The sequence below is a fragment of the Mobula hypostoma genome, chromosome 5 (assembly GCF_963921235.1).
Source record: "Mobula hypostoma chromosome 5, sMobHyp1.1, whole genome shotgun sequence".
NCBI classification, from domain to species: Eukaryota; Metazoa; Chordata; class Chondrichthyes; order Myliobatiformes; family Myliobatidae; genus Mobula; species Mobula hypostoma.
Genome location: NC_086101.1, coordinates 183,459,787 through 183,482,138, shown reverse-complemented (window position 1 = coordinate 183,482,138; position 22,352 = coordinate 183,459,787). Strand labels below are relative to the sequence as shown.

General features: G+C 44.4%; 1 protein-coding gene across 4 annotated transcripts in view; it reads left to right on the top strand.

Moving 5' to 3' along the window:
* galntl6 (polypeptide N-acetylgalactosaminyltransferase like 6) overlaps nucleotides 1-22,352 on the top strand; it is a 1,306,113-nt gene that overhangs the window by 600,142 nt on the left and 683,619 nt on the right. The gene's annotated exons all lie outside the window — the stretch shown is intronic.

Below are 22,352 nucleotides of genomic sequence, written 5' to 3'. Positions count from 1 at the left end.
GAGACTCTGCTTTCCAGGACATCAGAGATGTCTTCCTTCTTCAAAGAACAGGGTTTCCCTTCTTCCACAGTTGATGCTGCCCTCACCTGCACCTCCTCCATTTCCTGTACATCTGTGAACTGAATTGAATTGACTTTATTCTTACATTCTTCATATACATGAGTAAAAATTTTTGTTACATCTCTGTCTAAATGCGCAATGTGCAATTTATAGTAATTTACAATAAATAGTGTGTACAACAGGATAGTCAATATAACACAGAAATACAGTTGAGTCAGCATGAGTTAATCAGTCTGATGGCCTGGTGGAAGAAGCTGTCCTGGAGCCTGTTGGTCCTGGCTTTTATGCTGTGGTACTGTTTCCCGGATGGTAGCAGCTGGAACAGTTTGTGGTTGGGGTGACTTGGGTCCCCAGTGATCCTTCAGGCCCTTTTTACACACCTATCTTTGTAAATGTCCTGAATAGTGGGAAGTTCAAATCCACAGATGCACACTCAATATTCCTGCTGCCTTAACAAGGATAGAATTCCTTTTGTCCTCACCTACCGTCTCATGAGCCTCCTCATCCAATATATCATTCTCCGCAACTTCCACCATCTTCAACGGGATCCTATCAGCAAGTTAGTCTTTACCTAGCCCCTGCACTCCTACTCTCTGCTTTCTGCAGGGATCGCTCCCTCCATGATTCCCTTGTCGATTCAACCCTATCCACTAATCTCCCTCCTGGCGTGTATCCCTGCATGTGACAGAAATGCTACACCTGCCCATATACCTCCTTCCTCTCCTCCATTCAGGGCTCCAAATTGTCCTTCCTGGTGAAGCAACACTTCGCCCTTTTTATCTGTTGGGGTCATCTACTGTATTCAGTGCTCCGAATGTGACCTCCTCTACATTGGTGAGACGCAATATAGATTATTAGACCGCTTTGTTGAGTACCTGCACTCCATCCGTAGAAAGTGAATTTCCTAGTCACCAGCCATTTTTATTCCTATCCCCATTCCCGTTCTGACATGTTGGTCCATGGCCTCCTCTTCTAACAGGATGAGGCCATTCTCAGGGTGGAGGAGCAACACCTCATTGTTCAGTCTAGGTAGCCTCTAATCTGCTAGCATGAACATTGATTTCTCCTTCCATTAATATTTTCCCCTTCTCCTCCTCCTCCTTCCACTCTCCACTCTGGCTCCCCTCTTACCCCTTGTCTTCTCCTCACCTGCCTATCACTTCTCCCTGGTGCTCTTCCTCCTTCCCTTTCTCCCATGGGCCACTCTCCTCTCCTATCAGATTCCACCTTCTCTAACACTTTGACTTTTCCACCTATATAACCTCCCAGCTTCTTACTTCATCAGAATCAGAATCAAGTTAAATATCACCAGCATATGTCGTGAGATTCAATTCAAAGATTCAAAAAACTTTATTGTCATTCTAACCGTACATCAGCTCTGCAGGGCAGAATGAGACAGCGTTTCTCAGGAGCAGTGCAATCATAACATAACAAATGCAACACTAAATAATAAACATAACAATAAATGGTAAAACACAACAGCCACTTGTCAGTTAAAATCAAGTTATAAGTGTCCAGTGCAAGTTAAAAGTGTCCAAAGCAGAGTCAGGTGGAGCAGCTATTTAGCAGTCTGACTGCCTGTGGGAGGAAGCTGTTTAGTAGCCTTGTGGTTTTAGTTTTGATGCTCCTGTAACATTTGCCTGATGGCAGAAGAACAAGCAGTTCATGGAGAGAGTGTGAGGGGTCTTTAATGATGTACCATGTCTTCTGGAGGCATCGACTCGATTTGTTAACTTTGCGGCAGCAGTACAATCAAGGAGAAGATCAGGGTGGCTACGAAGAACACATTGGAGTTGATGATGCTGTCATCCCCCTGCTGAACAGAGCCTACTCCCATTTGGATAAGCAGGACAGCACTGTGAGGATCATGATTTTTGATTTCTCAAGTGCCTTCAATACCATACAGCCCCCATTGCTGGGGGAAAAATCTCCTTTCAAAGCAGGGTGACACTTCCATTGTATACTGGATAACAGACTACCTGTCTGGCAGACCACAGTTTGTACGGCTTCAGAGCTGTGTGTCAGACATGGCTATAAGCAACACTGGGGCCCCACGGCGATGGTTTGGCTCCCTTCCTGTTTGCCCTGTATACCTCGGACTTTAGATACAATACTGAGTCACGTCATCTGCAGAAATTCTCTGATGACTCAGCAAAAGTTGGGTGTACAAAGGGCGGACAGGAGGATGAATACAGGGCACCGGTGGAGGACTTTGTCAAATGGTGCAAGCTGAATCATCTACAGCTCAACATCAGTAAGACAAAGGAGATGGTGATGGACTTTAGGAAGACTAAGTTTGCACTGCTCCTTTACATTGATGGTGAAGATGTGGATGTGGAGAGGAGCTACAGGTACCTGGGGGTGAACCTGGTAGACAGACTTAAGTGGAGCACCAACACAGAATTGAATTGACTTTATTTGTTACATCCTTCACATACTCCAGGAGTAAAAATCTTTATGATACGTCTGCGTCTAAATATACAATGTGCAATTTATAGTAATTTGTAATAAATAGTATGTACAACAGGACAATCGACATAGCATAGAAATACAATTGTATCAGCATTAATCAGTCTGAAGGCCTGGTGGAAGAAGCTGTCCCGGAGCCTGTTGGTCCTGGCTTTGATGCTGCGGTACTGTTTCCCAGATGGCAGCAGCTTGGAACAGTTTGTGGTTGGAGTGACTCGGGTCCCCAGTGATCCTTCGGGCCCTTTTTACACACGTGTCTCTGGAAATGTCCTGAATAGTGGGAAATTCAGATTTACAGATGCGCTGGGCTGTCCATAGCACTTTCTGCAGAATCCTGTGATTGAGGTAAGTACAGTTCCCATACCAGGCAGTGATACAGCCAGTCAGGGTGCTCTCAGTTGTGCTGCTGTAGAACATCTTTGGGTCTGGGGACTCATGCCAAACTTCTTCAAGAGTCTGAGGTGAAAGAGGCGCTGTTGTGCTTTTTTCACCACACAGCTGGTATGTACAGACTACGTGAGATCCTTGGTGATGTGTATGCTGAGGAATTTAAAGCTGTTCACCCTCTCAACCCCAGATCCATTGATATCAATAGGGGTGAGCCTGTCTCCATTCCTCCTGTAGTCCGCAACCAGCTCCTTTGTTTTTGCGACATTGAGAAAGTGGTGTTCTCTTGACACCACTGTGTCAGGGTGATAACTTCCTCTCTGTAGGCTGCCTTGTTATTATTCGAGATAAGGCCAATCAATGTAGTTTTATCAGCAAATTTAAGTAGCAGATTGGAGCTGTGGGTAGCGACACAGTCATGAGTATACAGGGAGTAAAGGAGGGGACATAGTACACAGCCCAGAGGGAACCCACTCTTACCACCTGTCGGCGATCTGACAGGAAGTCCAGGATCCAGCTGCACAAGTCAGGGTCAACGCTAAGGTTTCTGAGCTTCCTGTCGAGCCTGGATGGAATTATGGTGTTGAATATAAGAACATAAGAAATAAGAGCAGGAGTAGGCCACCAGGCCCATGGATCCTTCCCCGCCATTCAATAAGATCATGGCTGATCTGTCCGTAAACTCAGCTTCATGTACCTGCCTTTGCCCCATAACCCTTAATTCCCTTACTATGTAAAAACCTACCTAACTGTATCTTAAATATATTTAATGAAGAACCCTCAACTGCTTCCCTGGGCAGAGAATTCCACAGATTCACCACTCTCTGGGAAAAACAATTCCTCCTCATCTCCATCCTAAATCTTCTTCCCTGAATCTTGAGGCAATGTCCCCTAGTTCTAGTCTAGTTGTAACCAATGGAAACAACTTTCCTACTTCTATCTTATCTATCCCTTTCAAAATTTTGTATGTTTCTATAAGATCCCCTCTCATTCTTCTGAATTCCGGACAGTATAGTCCCAGGCGACTCAATCTCTCTTCATAGCTTAACCCCTTCATCCCTGGAATCAATCTGGTGAACCTCCTTGGCACTGCCTCCAGAGCCAGTATATCCTTCCTCAAGTATGGAGACCAGAACTGCACACAGTACTCCAGGTGCGGCCTCACCAGTACCCTGTATAGTTGCAGCATGACCTCCCTGCTCTTGAATTCAATCCCTGTAGCAATGAAGGCCAACATTCCGTTTGCCTGCTTAATAACCTGTTGTACCTGCAAGCCAACTTTTTGTAATTCGTGAACAAGCACTCCCAAGTCCCTCTGCACAACAGCACGCTGCAATCTTTCACCATTTAAATAATAATCTGCCCTTCTATTGTTCCTTCCAAGGTGGATGATCTTGCATTTACCAATCGTATATTCCATCTGCCAGACCTTAGCCCACTCACTTAACCTATCTATATCCCTCTGCAGACTCTCCACGTCCTCTGCACAATTTGCTTTTCCACTCAGTTTAGTGTCATCAACAAATTTTGCTACACTACACTCAGTCCCCTCTTCCAAATCATCAATGTAAATGGTAAACAGCTGCAGGCCCAGCACTGACCCCTGCAGCACCCCACTCTCCACTGACTGCCAACCAGAGAAACATCCATTTATACCAACTCTCTGCCTTCTGATGGGTAACCAATCCACTATCCATGCCAATACTCTTCCTCCGACTCCATGCATCCGTATCTTATTTATATGTCTCTTGTGTGGCACCTTATCAAACACTTTCTGGAAATCCAAGTATACGACATCCACCTGTTCCCCTCTATTCACTGCACTCATTATGTCCTCAAAGAACTCCAGTAAGTTTGTCAAACAGGACCTGCCCTTTCTGAATCCATGCTGTGTCTGTCTAATGGAACCACTCCTTTCTAAATATTTCGCTTTTTATCCTTAATGACAGCTTCAAGCATTTTCCCGACTGCAGATGTTAAGCTAACTGTCCTATAGTTGCCCGTCTTTTGCCTACATCCTTTTTTAAAAAAGTGGCGTGACATTTGCGTCTTCCAGTCTGCTGGGACCTGCCCAGATTCTAGAGAGTTTCGATAAATGATTACCAACATGTCTACTATAATCTCCGCCAATTCCTTCAGCACCCTGGGATCCCATCAGGACCAGGGGACTTATCTACCTTCAGGCCCTCCAGTTTGCTCATCACTATCTCTTTAGTGACAGTGATTTTATCGAGGTCCTCACCTCCCATTTCGTCCATAACATCCTTCTTTGGCATATTAGAGATGTCCTCCACCGTGAAGATCAACACAAAATAGTCATTCAATGCCTCAGCCATTTCCTTATCACCCAATATCAATTTCCCCTTATCGTCTTCCAAGGGACCTACGTTGACTTTAGCCACCCTCTTCCGCTTTATATATTTGCTTTTGCCATCTGTTTTTATATTTTGTGCTAATTTACTTTCATACTCTATCTTCCCTTCCCTTATTTCTTGTTTAGTTGTTCTCTGTTGCTTTTTAAAGTTTTCCCAATCCTCCAGTCTCCTACTGCTCTTTGTGACTTTGTACACATGAGCCTTTAATTAGGTCGGCTGGTGGTGCAATGAGATCAGCGCTGGGCTTCAGAACGGATGTTCCGGAGTTCGATCCAGTGACAGACCGCTCCCGTGTGTGCTCTCCATCCGCGCCGGGTTGATGTCGAGCTCGCAACTTGGCCTCATAAAATAATACTGCGAAATGTCTGTGGGAGGAGTGGCGCCCCGCACAGCATTTCGAACTGTGCCTTGTAAGGCATGAAAATGCCCGACCCTGGCCTCTCAGGTCTAAGTCTACGTTATCATCATCATCATTTAATTTGATACTATCTTTTATTTCCTTAGTTATCCAAGGCTGGCTCTCCCCACACTTACTGTCCTTAATTTTGACTGGAATATACTTTTGTTAAGCATTGTGAAAAATCTCTTTGAAAGTATTCCACTATTCCTCAACTGTCCTGCCAAATAGCCTGTGCTCCCAATCCACATTAGCCAACTCCTCCCTCATCCCGTTGTAGTTCCTCTTGTTCAAGCATAATACACTAGTTTTAGATCTAACTATTTCATCCTCCATCTGTACGCAAAATTCAATCATACTATGATCACTCTTTCCAAGAGGATCCCTGACTACAAGGTCGTTAGTCTTACCTGTCTCATTGCGCAGGACTAGATCTAAGATAATACTTTCCCTTGTAGGTTCACTAACATGCTGCTCAGGAAAGCCATCATGGATGCATTCTATGAAGTCCTCCTCAAGACTTCCTTGACCAACCTGATTCACCCAATCTATGTGGAAGTTAAAATCCCCCATGACAACTGCCGTTCCGTTCTTACAAGCCTCAGTCGTTTCTTGGTTAATCGCCTCTGCCACTGCAATATTTTTATTAGGTGGCCTATAGACAACACCCACTGGTGATTTTTTTTCCCTTTACTATTCTTAATCTCTACCCAGGTGGATTCAACATTCTGCTCCGTAGATTTTAATTTGTCTCTCACAATTGCCCTGATGTCATCCTAATCAAGAGCACCACCCCACCTCCTCTGCCTTCCTGCCTATCTTTCCGTATTACCTGATACCCTTGGATATTTAATTCCCAGTCATCTCCACCTTGCAACCAGGATTCTGTAATGGCCACTAAATCATATGCCTTGGTACTGATCTGTGCCACAAGTTCACTAACCTTGTTTCTAATACTACAGGCATTTAGATAAAGTGCCTTTATGCTCATTGTCCTTTTAGAATCCAGTGACCTATGTGATTTTTGCTTTTTGCTTTTATGCACTCTACTCGTACTTGTTTCTTCACTAACTCTAGCTTTGGTCTCGGCATCACTTCTCTCTTCTTTTCTGTGTGGGTTTCCATCCCCCTGCCATATTAGTTTAAAGCCTCCCCAACAGCACTAGCAAACAATCTCTCTCAGGCATTGATCCCGGCCCTGCCCAGATGTAGACTGGCCGGATGGTACTGGTCCCACCTCCCCCAGAAGCGGTTCCAACGCCCCAAGAATCCGAAACCCTCCCTCCAGCACCATCGCTCAAGCCACGTATTCATTCTAGCTATCCTGCTATTCCAACTGTGGCTAGCACGTGGCACCGGTAATAATCCTGAGATTATTACCTTCGAGGTAGTACTCTTTAATTTATATCCTAGCTCCCTAAATTCAGCTTGTAGGACCTCATCCTACTTTCTTCCTATATCATTAGTAACTACATGCACTATGACAGCTGACTGCTCACCCTCCCCTTTCAGAATGCCCTGCAGCCTCTCCAAGACATCTCTGACCCTTGCACCCAGGAGGCAACACACCATACAGGAGACCCGTTTGCGGCCATCAAGCTTCTCTCTATTCCCCTTACCATGGAATCCCTACCACAACAGCTCCACCACTCTCTTTCTTGCCCTCATGTGCAGCAGAGCCACCCACGGTGCCATGATCCTGGCTACCGCTGCCTTCACCTGATGAGCCATCTCCCCGAAACAGACTCCAAAGCAGTATATCTGTATTGGAGGGAGATGACTGCAGGAGACTCCTGTACTACCTTCCTGCTACTACTCTTCCTGTTGGTCACCCATTCCCTATATTTCCTTAGATCCTTAAACTGTTGTGTGACCAACTCACTAAATGTGCTATCCACAACATTCTCAGCATCTTGGATGCTCCAAAGTGAGTCCACGCGCAGCTCCAGTGTTGCCGTGCGGTCTATCAGGAGCTGCAGCTGTACACACTCCTGCACACGTAGTCTTCAGGGACACTGTCAGCCTTCCTGAGTTCCCACGTGTCACAGGAGGAGCATGGCACGGGTCTGAACTCACCTGCCATGTCACGCAATGGATGTTAGCGGAAGAGGACCACGGGAGAAAAGGAAGAGCCCGCTGGGGAAGTCGAAGACTATTATCTGTGAATCTCTGCGAATCTGTTCTTCGCCGAAGCCCCATTTGAGCCAAAGCCCTCTCAATGTGCTACTCTCTCACTCCGCTGCCCGCTGTATATGGCGGTCCTCTTTTTAAACTCTTCCCGCTCTCTGCTGGCTGACATCACACGCCTGCGCGGTCTTGCCTCTCTTTACCCCAAGTAGTAAAATGCCTTCTCTCCGAAAATCCTTTCCTACATTGCACTCGTGGCTTTCTTGCTTCGAATCTAAAACCGCTGAAGAATCCTTGCCTTTTTAAACTCTTCCTGCTCTATACTAGCTGACGTCACGTGCCTGCGCAGTCTTGCCTCTCTTTCCCCCGAGTAGTAAAGTGCCTTCTCTCTGAAAATCCCTTCAGACGTTCCAGTCGCAGCCTTCTTGCTTAACTGTAGTCCAAGAACAGCAAGAACAAAATAAAGACACTGATACACTATCTTTGTGATTGCATCTGCACGACCATCTTTGGACCTTACTGTTGTTCTGTGCTCATCGCTGCATTTATTGTAGTAGTTATTATTAGTATGTTTTCTGTTTACTCTGTGAGCTTTACACAAACAAGGAATTACATTGCACCTTGGTGTATATGTTGTTAGGAGTATTCTGAAGTTATGTGAATATAGCAGATATTAATTCAAGCCAGAAGCAGTCAGTTCTTAATGCAATTTTTAAATTGCAAGCGCTAAATTTAAGTTAAAAGCACAGACCAAGAGATATGGGTTTACAAAATGGTGACCATGAAACATTTGCATATGCATCTGGCAAATGTTAAGACAATGGGGTTGTATTAATTGGGCTGCATCACTCCAGGGTTTGAGTATTTAGGACCACAAATTTAGGAAAGCTTGCAATTAGTTTGTCCAATGAAAGATATTCAAATATTCAGAGATTTGTCCCACTGTAGATGTGCAATTCAAAGGAGCATTATGCACCCAAAGTATTGAAGTAAACAATGTCACTGTAATTACTGAAATTGCTTTGAATCACCTACTGTTACCTTTGATCTTAAGGGTTACAGAATGTGAAGTACTTTAAGTTTGTGGGATTCTACCAAGAGGGTCTCCAAGAGATTGTTTTTGACGCAATGATTAAAGACTTCATATCCGCAATTTCTTCAGTCTGTCCAGTGACATAGTCATAGTTGCAACACATGTCAACAAATTAATCTAATCTAGATGTTATTACTAAAATATATTTTCAAGAAAAGGAAAAGTCTGTAGAAATTGAGAACCTGAAGAAAAACAGAAGGTGTTTGAAATGTGCAACAGGTCAGGCAGCATCTATGGTGACAGAACAGAACAGAGATACTGCATCAACTAAAGGCATTGGTGCCACTACTGTATTGGCTCTAGGGTGACTAAGAGGCAGTAAAAGAGGGTTGGCATTTTAAAGCGTTTAAAGGGGTGGAGGGAATTATAATGCTAGGGTGGAGTAAGGCTGTGATTTACGTCAGAAAAGATTGTTAAATTAAAAAGCAAAAGAATGATAGATAAAAGCTGGCTGTTTGCTTTTAAAACACAGAGGAATGAAGCTATTAACAAGATAAGAGATCTGTATCACCTTTGTTCAGATAACAATTCTATATTTGGACTTATCAATTTCCTTCTGTTTAGTTTCTGGGGTTCTTAGTTATTCTTCATACAAAGGCTCAAAATTACCTTTAACAAGGAGGGGAGAAAATCATCTTTCAAGTCTCACCTTCTTGTCAAGACTGAGGTGTTATGTAAAGTCCCCTTATCTTGTTAATGAATTGAAACCCCAAAGCTTCTTATTCCTGAACTTTAAAAGCAAACATGACCTGTCTTTAACCATTGGTTCTTTGCCTACCATTTCAGTGGAGATCTGAATTCATATTCCTGTATCTGAAGATAAGTAGTTTTCTTCCTCATTTTCATGGTCGGGTTTTGCTGCAATTGCTTGTTTAACCTCTCCACGACAAAATATTTACAAACGTGGTACTTTGTTAGGTGCACCTGTACATCTGCTCGTTAATGCAAATATATAATCGGACAATTGTGTGGCAGCACCCCAAATGCATAACAGCATGCAGACATGGTCAAAGGGTTCAGTTGTGTTCTGTAGAACTTGACTGTGGAATGATTGCTGGTGCAGGATGGGGTGGTTTGAATATCTCAGAAGCTGGTAATCTCCTGGAGTTTTCATGCACAGAAGTCTTTATGGTTTACAGAGAATGGTGCGGAAAAAAATATTTCAAATCCAGCTAATGGCAGCTCTGTGGGCAAACATGGCTTGTTAATGAGAAGAATGGCCAGACTGGTTCAAGCTGACAGGAAGGTGACAGTAACACAAATAACCACGTGTTACAACAGTGGTGTGCAGATGAGCATCTCCGAATGCACAACACATTGAACCTTGAATTGGATGGGCTACAGCAGCAGAAGACCAAAGACACTCACTCAGTGGCCACTTCACTAGGTACACGAGGGAGCTAGTAAAGTGGTCACTGAGTGTATGTTATAAACTCGAGATTCTACAGATGCTGGAATTCCAGAGGAACAACCTCAAAGTGCTGGAGGAACTCAGCAGGTCCATCAGCATCTGTGGAGGGGACTGAATGGTCAACATATCAGGCTGAGACTCTGCCTCCTGACTAGAAAGGAAGGGAGGAGAAGACAAGAAAAAAAAGAGGGGAAGGAATACACGCTGGATGGTGATAGATAAAGGGAGAAGATAGGTGATGGGGGAGGGGATTAAGTGAGAAGCTGGGGTTGATAGGTGGAAAAAGTAAAGGGTTGAAGTGGAAGGAATCTTATAGGAGAGGATACTGGGCCATGGGAGAAAGGGGAGGAGGAGGGGCACCGGAGGAAGGTGAGGTGCCGGGGAGAAGAGAAGGGGTGAAAGGGGAACCAGAATATGGAATTGAAAAAGAGGAGGAGGGGGAGAAATAACCTGATAGTCATAGTCCTACTTTATTGATCCCGGGGGAACTTTGGATTTTCATTACAGATGCACCATAAATAATAAATAGTAATAAAACCATAAATAGTTAAATAGTAATATGTAAATTATGCCAGGAAATAAGTCCAGGACCAGCCTATTGGCTCAGGGTGTCTGACCCTCCAAGGGAGGAGTTGTAAAGTTTGATGGCCACAGGCAGGAATGACTTCCTATGACGCTCGGTGCCGCATCTCGGTGGAATGAGTCTCTGGCTGAATGTACTCCTGTGCCCAACCAGTCCATTATGTAGTGGATGGGAGACATTGACCAAGATGGCATGCAACTTGGACAGCATCCTCTTTTCAGACACCACCGTCAGAGAGTCCAGTTCCATCCCCACAACATCACCGGCCTTACGAATGATGTTAGAGAAATCGACGTTCATGCCATCGGGTTGGAGGCAACCAGACGGAATATGAGGTGGCTCATGCTTCACCCTCCAACCTGGGGGTGGCCACGTGGGGGCAGTAGAGGAGGCCATAGACCAACATGTCAGAATGGGAACTAAAAATAAAATGAGCGGCCACCAGAAAAGTCTCTCTTTTGTGGCAGAGAGAATGAAGGTGATCAATGAAGTATATATGTTATATAGTATTATATATGACGAACTGCTTTCGATGTCAGTCAGTCCCTGATTATCCAAACAAATCAAAATGGATCCTGTCATATTCACATAGTAATATCTTATTGGCTTTAATTTTATTCAGTATTAGGGGTGTAGTAGTTAACATTATGCTTTTCAGCGCTGGCAGTAAGGAGTTTCTATGTTCTCCCTATGACCATATGACTGTTCTCTGAGTGCTCTGGTTTCCCCTCTCATTCCAAAGACGAACCAGTTAGGGTTAATAAGTTGTGGATATTTTATGATGACGCAGAAAGCACAGCAACATTTGCGGGCTGCCCCCCCACACATCTCGCTGTGTGTTGGCCGTCGACACAAACAATGCATTTCACTGTATGTTTCACGTACATACATAAAGCTAATATTAATCCATCTCTATTGGTTTGAAACGAGGATGAATTAACCAGTTTTCAAGTTTACTGTACTACCCAAATGCCTTTTCCAGTAACACTCATCCCGTTACTGGGTTAAATCAAGTTGTTCACTGTGTGGTGGCAGCTTTTCACACAGGGATGTCACTGGCCCTTTCATGGAGTACTCCACTTTAAGGATTCCATTTGAAATGGCTTGCCCCGATGGCTCTTCATTCAGCAATATGATTAGCTGTCTGTCAACACTTCGACGCGAATGTGACAATATTAGTCACTCTGCCAGCCACACTGTGGCATTGATGTCACAATGTACTGTACTGCACAGACTAATAGGACGAGGTGACACTGGTTGGTTCAGATGTACCATTTGATTGCTGTTTCCAGTTGCAGACAATGCACTATTGTCTAGCTGTCAAAGCCTGGCGAGACCCTAGAGAGCAAGATGCCCTTGGGGCAGAAAGAGGAGGAGCCAAGAAGTTATCAAAATGGTGCAATTCATTTATTTTTCCAGGGTAGGAAAGTCCTTGACAAGGCCAACTCCCACTCCTAATTGTTAAAGAGAAGGAGCGATGTGCCTAATGGTATTGCTGTTTCAATGACGTTGGCAGATTAATGGCCATTATTAAATGCCCCCAGTATGTAGATGAGTGGGAGAGCTCTGTTATGCCATAATTCTACATAAAAATAAAATTAGTAGTACAGATAGGGAATAAAATGTACATAAATGCATAAATACATCATGAATTTCCAATGTAAATATATGCTCACATGTAAATACCATGTAGAGCAGTGACTAGGATATTGGCTAGACAGGGGTGGGGAGATAACGAGAATGGATGATCAGATTAACTACCTAGGGAAGGAAACTCTTAAGATGTCATCAAGCTTTTAATTTATTAGCCCTTGTAAGTACAAAAACAACTTGTGAGTTCTACTTTTCATCTATTTATTTAGACATACAGCACAGAACAAGGCTGATTCCTGGGATGGCAGGACTTTCATATGATGAAAGACTGGATCAACTAGGCTTATACTCGTTGGAATTTAGAAGATTGAGGGGGGATCTTATTGAAACAAATAAAATCCTAAAGGGATTGGACAGGCTAGATGCAGGAAGATTGTTCCCGATGTTGGGGAAGTCCAGAATGAGGGGTCACAGTTTGAGGATAAAGGGGAAGCCTTTTAGGACTAAGATTAGGAAAAACTTCTTCACACAGAGAGTGGAGAATCTGTGGAATTCTCTGCCACAGGAAACAGTTGACGCCAGTTCATTGGCTATATTTATGAGGAAGTTAGATATGGCCCTTGTGGCTGAAGGGATCAGGGGGTATGGAGGGAAGGCTGGTACAGGGTTCTGAGTTGGATGATCAGCCATGATCATACTGAATGGCGGTGCAGGCTCGAAGGGCCAAATGGCCAACTCCTGCACCTATTTTCTATGTTTCTATGAAATGGCTAACATGAACGGGCATAGTTTTAAGGTACTTGGAAGTAGGCACAGAGGGAATGTAAGAGGTAAGTTTTTCCACAGAGAGTGGTGGGTGCATGGAATACACTGCCAGCGACAGTGGTGCAGGTGGATACAATAGGATCTTTTAAGATACTCATAGCTAGGTACATGGAACTTAGGAAATAGAGGGCTATGTGATAGGGAAATGCTAGGCAGTTTCTAAAGTAGGTTACATGGTCAGCACAACATTGTGGACCGAAGGGCCTGTAAGGCCCTGTAGATTTCTATGTACGAGAACAGGCCCTTCTGGCCCAACGACCTGTGCTCCCCAGCAATCCATCAAATTAACCCTCGCCTATTCACAGGACAATTTACAATGACCAAATTAACCTACTGGCCGGTACGTCTTTGGACCGTGGGAGGAAACCAGAGCATCTGGAGGAATCTCATGCCATCATAGGGAGAACGTACAAACTCCTTACAGACGGCGTCAGAACTGAATTCCAAACTCCGATGCTCTAAGCTGTAATCATGTCGCACTAACTATTAGACTACCCTGTGCAGCTTGAGCCCACAGTCCAGACACATCACGCAGATGTCGCGAAGTGGGCCCCACTGATGATGCAGCTTGTGGGTAAATGTGGTGAAAACTTTCGCAAGCATCAATTGCCCATCCCACACATATTCCTATTTATAATCGAGCTCAACACCAACAATATTTTGCTTGAAGTTGATATTGCTCAAAGAACGTGTATCTACTCAGCTTGAACACATTTGGTTTGTTCAAACCTGTTTCCATGCTTCATAACTCTGACTTTATTTGACCCCAAACAGAATAATCTGTAGTCTCTTGTGTCTCTATTTTACCACCTCACTGAGAATTCTCTTCAAGTCTGCTCTTTGACAGGAGTTCTGTGTGACCCTCTGTGCTCTTGCACTCTTGTTTGTACAGATCTTCCAACAAGATTCTTATCAAGACTCGATACTACATACATGTGTCCTTTACATGGTTATACCTACCATCTACCAGTTTCTATCTCACCCTTTCTTTCAACCATACCTTCAGAACTCTTCTTATTCACGTTAGATTAAAGTCTGTCACGAGCCTTGTGGCCCATCAGGCCGGTGCTTATGCTGGTTTCCGTGGCGTGAAGCGACTGAGAGTACGAGACTCCACCCCACCACCCCCTGGATAGGACGCCAGTCTATCGCGAAGTTAACCCCCAGCATTTTTGCCGGTACCCATTCTCAGCTGGGTAGACTGGAGCATTGTGTGGTTAAGTTCCTTGCTCACGCTGCCTCGGCTGAGGCTTGAACCCACGACCTTCAGGTCGCTAGTCCAACGCCCTAACCGCTGGGCCACGCTCCACACTTCCTTTCCACGTACTTCACTAAATAACTTCATAAGAGTGTTATTGTATCTGCCTTAACCACTTCCACTGGTAGCTCATTCCATGTACCTGCCACCCTCTGTGTGAAGGTCCCTTTTTTAAAAAAAAAATCTTTCACCTCTCTCCCTACACCTGTTCTTGATTTCCCTGTGAAATGTGTTCAGTTCAGTAACATTTTGTAAGGATTGAGGATTCTGGTTGGAGTTGTGCTCAGACCAGTCCTGGCAAACTGCAGACTCAAAATTCATCACAGCTTACCAATCGATCATTTTGGTTGTGGTCCTGTCACTTCAATATTCAGAAGCTGCCAAGGCCCAGGGCATCAGCTGCAGTGGACTGAGCCTGTGTTTCCAGATAATTAGTTCAGACCTCCAGTAATATAGCCACAACATCACCTCACCTCATTACTGAATCTGGTCACAGAATTCAGAGGACAGGCACTGTGCAACCCATCTTTTTTTTATTTTAAGTCTTCCCCCCCCCCCACACTACTACCTCTAATGCTGCCTTAGGATTGACTGAGACTTCTCAAATGCAAAGCATGTGCCTCCCAAGTCTTCTGACACTTAACATCTGCACAAATCATACACAAAGCAAAAGCATGTGTTTTTTCTGCACCTGCCAACAAGCTGCAGATGTCTCAGAGAGCCACGGTAGCATAGAGGTTAGTGTATGCTATTACAGCTCAGGGTGTCTGGGTTCAGTTCCGATGCCATCTGTAAGGAGATTGTTTGTGACTGCCCCGGTTTCTTCCGTGTGTTCCGGTTTCCTCCCACAGTCCAAAGAGGTACCGGTTAGTAGGTTAATTGGTCATTGTGAATTGTTCTGTGATTAAGCTAGTGTTAAATAAGTAACACACATAAAAGTTGCTGGTGAACGCAGCAGGCCAGGCAGCATCTCTAGGAAGAGGTACAGTCGACGTTTCGGGCCGAGACCCTTCGTCAGGACTAACTGAAAGAAGAGCTAGTAAGAGATTTGAGAGGGGGAGGGGGAGATCCAAAATGATAGGAGAAGACAGGAGGGGGAGAGATGGAGCCAAGAGCTGGACAGTTGATTGGCAAAAGGGAGACACGTTCCAAGAAAGGATATATGGCTGTGATAGCGAGTCTGAGTCAAAATGTGGTTGGGCTGGTAGGACCTCCTCTGATGTGTATCTCTGAATAAATAAAAATAAATAAAATAACCCTCCAAAGCTATAAAGTATGTCTGAAGGGTCCCTGATGCAATATCAAACATGCGGTATTCAATTTCTGCACTGTCAGCGAACATCAGTAAGTGACAATGTTTGAGGTATAAATTTTGGCAAGGATATCAAGGGTAACCCTTGCTTTAAAATTGAGAGATCATGATTTTCTTTTCGTTCCACGAGTGGTGAAACTCTAGCAATTGGTCAATTGGTTGATTAATATGGCAAGCACTGTGGTCATGTAGCGGTTAACACAACGCTACTCCAGCTCGGGGCAACGGACTTCAGAGTTCAATTCCAGTACGGTCTCCACTCCTTCCCGTGAGAGTGTGGGTTTCCTCTGGGTGCTCCAGTTTCCTCCTGTATTCCAAAGACGTACCCCTTAGTAGGTCAACTGGTGATTGTAATGGTCACTGTGATTAGGCTAGCGTTAAATAGATGGCTTGCTGGGCGGTGTGGTTCATTGGACAGGAAGGGTCTGTTCTAGCAACACACATCAAAGTTGCTGGTGAACGCAGCAGGCCAGGCAGCATCTCTAGGAAGAGGTACAGTCGACGTTTCCGGCCAAGACCCTTCGTAGGACTAACTGAAGAAAGGGCATGAACATTGACTTCTCTAACTTCCGCTAATGCCCCACCTCCCCCTCGTACCCCATCCGTTATTTATCTATATACACGCATTCTTTCTTTCTCTCTCCTTTTTCTCCCCCTGTCCCTCTGACTATACCCCTTGCCCATCTTCTGGGTTTCCCCCTCCCCTTTTCCTTCTCCCTGGGCCTCCTGTCCCATGATCCTCTCATACCCCCTTTGCCAATCACCTGTCCAGCTCTTGGCTCCATCCCTCCCCCTCCTGTCTTCTCCTATCATTTCGGATCTCCCCCTCCCCCTCCCACTTTCAAATCTCTTACCAGCTCTTCCTTCAGTTAGTTCTGATGAAGGGTCTCAGCCCGAAACGTCGACTGTACCTCTTCCTAGAGATGCTGCCTGGCCTGCTGCATTCGCCAGCAACTTTGATGTGTGTTGCTTGAATTTCCAGCACCTGCAGAATTCCTCGTGTTAGGGCCTGTACTACGCTGTATCTCTAAATAAATAAAATTAAAAATAAATGACCATCAAGGTACAGTGAAAACCTTTGTTTTACATGTCATCCATACTGATCATTTCATTTCAGCAGTGAATCGAGGTAGCACAGCAAAAACAAGAACATAATGCAGAATTAAGTGTAAATGCGAATGAGAAAGTGCAGTGCAGGTAAATGAGAAAATGTAAGTTTGTGAGGTGAAGAGTCCATCTCGTCACACTAGACCACTATTTTAAGGTCTTAGAAGACTGGAATAGAAGCTGACCCTGATACTGGTAGTATGCATTGCCTGATTTCTGTATCTTCTGTCTGATGGTGGCAGAGGGCAGCTTAAAGAAAATGTCCATTGTAGGTGGGGTCCTTGATTATGTTGGCTGTTTTACTGTGACAGAGTCCAGGGAGGGGTGGCTGGTTTCCACGATATGCTGAGTTGTGTCCACATCTGGTATGAGGAGGGATGAATGGGCCAGGGAATGTGAGAAAGGATTCAGGGGCTGGAGAAGGTTTCAATGGACACCTCCTTTGGTTGCAACGTAAAGTGCCATGGGAGGGATGAGCAGACCATGGAACCCAAAGGAGATCAGTCTCAATGGAAAACAAAAATTGGGGAGACACTCTCCTATGCTACAAGGAAGAAAGCCATAGGCTATCCTAGAATAGCAGTTGTGTGGAATGCACTCTCAGAGATCATGGTAAAGTTTTTTACAAAAGGGACTTTTAACAGGTTCTTAGGTAGGCACATGGATGAAAGAAAAAAAATGGAGTATTGTTGGTTGTGTAGAAGGGAAGGGTTAGGCTTATCATGGCTTTGCAGATGCTGGAAATCCAAAGCAATAGGCACAGAATGCTAGAGGAACTCAGCATGTATGGAAAAAGATATTTAGCTGACATTTCAGAAAAAGACCCTTCTTCAGGACTGAGAAGGAAGGGGGAAAGATGCCAGAATAGAAAGGTGGGGGGGAGGGGAAAGAGATCAGCTGGAAGGTGCTAGGTGAAGCTAGGTTGGTGGGAAAGATCAAGGGCTGGAGAAGAAAGAATCTGATAGGGGAGGAGACTGAAGATTAGGAGAAAGGGAAGGAAGAGGAAGTAATATAACAGGAAGTAATAGGCAGGTGAGAAGAAGTAAAATCTTAGAGAGGGGAAGAGAGGAAGGGGAGGGGGGAGTTTATTCACCAGAAGGAGAAATTGATACTCATGTCCTCAGGTTGGAGGGTACCCAGATGGAATATAAAGTGTTGCTCCTCCACCCCAAGGGTGGCCTCATCTTGGCACAAGAGGAGGCCATGGATCAACATGACATAATGATAATGGGAATCAAAATTAAAATGTTTGGTCACCAGGAAGTCCAGCTTATGGAGGATGGTAAGGAGGTGCTCGAAGAAGTGGTCTTCCGATTTGCAGTGGGTCTCACCAATGTAGAGGAGGTCACATAAACAGTCCGATCATGGAATAGGTTTACCGGGTTGGCACAACATCATGGGCTGAAGGACACATACTGTACTGTTACTATTCTATTCTCTATGTTCTATCCAGCCTCTGCAGTTGATGTGTAGACTGGTGGTGTTGTGGATAGTGCAGAGGCAGGCAAAGGTTACAACAGGACATGGATCCATTGCAGATATGGGTAGAAAAATGGCAGATGGATTTCAACTTGGCCAACGGTGAAGTGTTGCACTGCGGGCGATCAAATGTAAATACACAATCCACTGTAAATGCAACACTCATAACAGTGTTGATGAGCAGAGAGATCCTGGGGATCTAAGTCCATAGCTCCCTGAAAGTGGCACACAGGTTGTTAGGGAGTTAAAGAAGGGATATGGCATGCTTGTCTTTGTTAGTTGGGGCACTAAACTGAAGAATTAGGAAGTTGTGTTGCAGCATTGTTAGGCCACATGTGTCCTATTGCATTGAATTCTGGTCACCTGGTTGTAGGAAGATGTAGATGCTTGGGAGAGGATGCAAAAGAGGTTCAGACGTATGGTGTATGGATTGGATGGTATATGTAATAAGGAAAGGTTGTGCAAACATGTTGTTTTTTTTTCTCTGGAACAGCAGAGGCTAAGGGCTAAGGGGAGACCTAATAGAGGTGCATAAGATTATGAGAAGCATAGATAGAGTATAAATCTAGTAGTGTTTTTCCCCAGGGTAGAAATGTCCAATACAGACTGGTGTGCATTTGAGCTGAGAGGAAGTAAGTTTAAAGAAGATGTTCTGGGCAATTTTTTATACACAGAGTAGTGGGTGCCTGGAATGCATTGCCTGGGGTTACAGTAGGTCAAATCTGATAGATCTGTTCAGGAGACTGATAGATAGGCACATGAATGTGAAGGAAATGGAAGGGTATGGACATTAATAGGCAGAAGGGATAAGATTATTTGGGCATTGATTAAGAGTTGAATTAATTCGGAGCAGCGGTGGGCTGAAAGGCGTGCTCTTGTGCTTTACCATTCTATATTCTCTCTTAGTAAGACCGTACGATATTGGAGCAGAATTACACCTTTTGGACTATCGAGTCTGCTCCGCCGTTTCATTATGGCGGATCCATTTCCCTCTCAGCCCCATCTCCTGCCTTCTCTCCGTAACCCTTTATGCCCTGACTAATCAAGAATCTATCAACCACTGCCTTAAATGCTTAAACACTGCCAAAGACTTGGCCTCCACGGCCGTCAGTGGCAATAAATTCCACGGATTCACCACTCTCTGGCTCAATAAATCCCTCCCTATCCTTTAGCTCTTCAGTCTCACTGCTCCCATCTGATTTTCTGTGTAACTTATTCCACCAAATTCCCATCAAATCCGCCCCCCCCCCACCCAGATGGATCATCCACCTACACTAGAGGACATTCTACCAAGCCACATCTTCTGGGGCTGTGGGAAAAAATCACAGCAACCAGAGTACACACAGTGGGTTCAAAGGGAGAACATGAAAGAGCCAAATAGATTGTCATGGAGTTGAGGTCTGAACTCGAGTCATTGGATCTGCACTTCTCTATCACCCCAAACAGTTCACTTACATATGTGAGGTCTCTACATAGAACTTGTCAGTGAAATTTACACTGAGATCTAGTAAAATGAATTAACATTTCTCTAATACATGTGCTTGAAGGCAAAGGTAGCACATTTCAATATAACTATCCATTTACAACAGTACTGTTTCGCTCATGCACCTTAAAACAACCTTGGGCTCCAAACATAAATAAAACAGCACTTCTGACATTAGCATCTGCCGCCTCAGGGAACACGGAGTCTTTGCAAAGTAAATTGTCGAATTATCTGTCAAATTTCAAAAAGGATGTGCAAACTTCAAACAGATATGATAGGATTTTTGTTTTCTGCCTTGATGTACACTCAGGGACAACTTTATGTGGCACACCTGTAATTCTGGTTGCAAAAAATATTTAATCAGCCAATCGTGTGGCAGCAAGTCAATGCATAAAAGCATGCAGACATGGTCAGGAGGTTCAGTTGTTATTCAGACCAAACATCAGAATGGGGAAGATATGTGATCTTAGTGACTTTGACCGTGGAATGATTGTTGGTGCCAGACAGTGTTTTAAGTATTTCAGAAACTTCTAATTTCCTATAATTTCATGCACAACAGGCTCAAGAGATGATAGAGAATGGTGGAATAAACAAAAAGAGAATCCAGCGATGGCAGTTCTCTGGGCGAAATGCCTTGTTAACAAGAGAAGTCAAGGGACAATGCCAAACTGTTTCAAACTGAAAAGAAGGTGACTGAGACTCAAATAACCACCTGTTAAGACCATAAGACAAAGGAGTAGAACTAACCCATTCGGACCATCGAGTCTGCTCCACAATTTCATTAAGGCTATAAGATATAGGAGCAGAAGCAGGCCATTCGGCCCATCGAGTCTGCTCTGCCATTCAATCATGGGCTGATCTAATTCTTCCAGTCATCCCCACTCCCCTACTTTCTCCCCATACCCTTTGATGCCCTGGTTAATCAATAACCTATCTATCTCAGCCTTAAATGCACCCAATATCTTGGACTCCACAGTTGCTCATGGCAACAAATTCCACAGACTTACCATCCTCTGACTAAAGTAATTTCTCTGCATCTCTGTTCTAAATGGTCGTCCTTCAATCCTGAAGTCATGCCTTCTTGTCCTAGACTCCCCTACCATGGCAAATAACTTTTCCATGTCTAATCTGTTCAGGCCTTTTAACATTCAGAATGCTTCTGTGAGATCCTCCCTCATTCTCTTGAACTCCAGGGAATACAGCCCAAGAGCTACCAGATGTTCCTCATACGGTAACCCTTTCATTCCGGGAATCATTCGCGTGAATCTTCTCTGAGCCCTCTCCAATGTCAGTATATCCTTTCTAAAATAAGGAGGCCAAAACTGCACACAATACTCCAAGTGTGGTCTCACGAGTGCCTTATACAGCCTCAACATAACATCCCTGCTCTTATATTCTATACCTCTAGAAATGAATGCCAACATTGCATTCGCCTTCTTCACCACCGACTCAACCTGGAGGTTAACCTTTAGGATATCCTGCACAAAGACTCAAGAGTCCTTTTGCATCTCTGCAATTTGAATTCTGTCCCCATCTAAATAATAGCCTACCCGTTTATTTCTTCCAGCAAAGTGCATGACCATACACTTTCCAACATTGTATTTCATTTGCCACTACTTTGCCCATTCTCCCAAACTATCTAAGTCTCTCTGCAGGCTCTCTGTTTCCTCAACACTGCCCACTCCTCCACCTATCTTTGTATCATCGGCAAATTTAGCCACAAATCCATTAATCCCATTGTCCAAATCATTGACATACATGGTAAAAAGCAGCAGTCCCAACACTGACCCCTTAGAACTCCACTAGTAACCGGCAGCCAGCTAGAATAGGAGCCCTTTATTTCCACTCTCTGTTGTCTTCGATCAGCCAATGCTCCACCCATGCTAGTAACTTCTCTGTAATTCCATGGGCTCTTATCTTGCTAAGCAGCCTTATGTGCAGGACCTTGTCAAAGACCTTCTGAAAATCCAAGTACAGCACTTCTACTGCATCTCCTTTGTCTACCCTGCTTGTAATTTCCTCAAAAAATTGCAGGAGGTTAGTCAGGCAGTATTTTCCTTTCAGGAAACCCTGCTGGCTTTGGCCTATCCTGACATGTGCCTCCAGGTACTCTGTAATCTCATCCCTAACAATCGATTCCAACAACTTCCCAACCACTGACGTCAGGCTAGCAGGTCTATAGTTTCCTTTCTGCTGCCTCCCACCCTTCTAAAATAGTGTAGTAACATTTGCAATTTTCCATTCATCTGGTATAATGCCAGAATCTATTGATTCTTGAAAGATCATTGTTAATGCCTCCACGATCTCCTAGCTATTTCCTTCAGAACTCGAGGGTGTATTCCATCAGGTCCAGGAGATTTATCCACCTTCAGACCATTAAGCTTCCTGAGCAC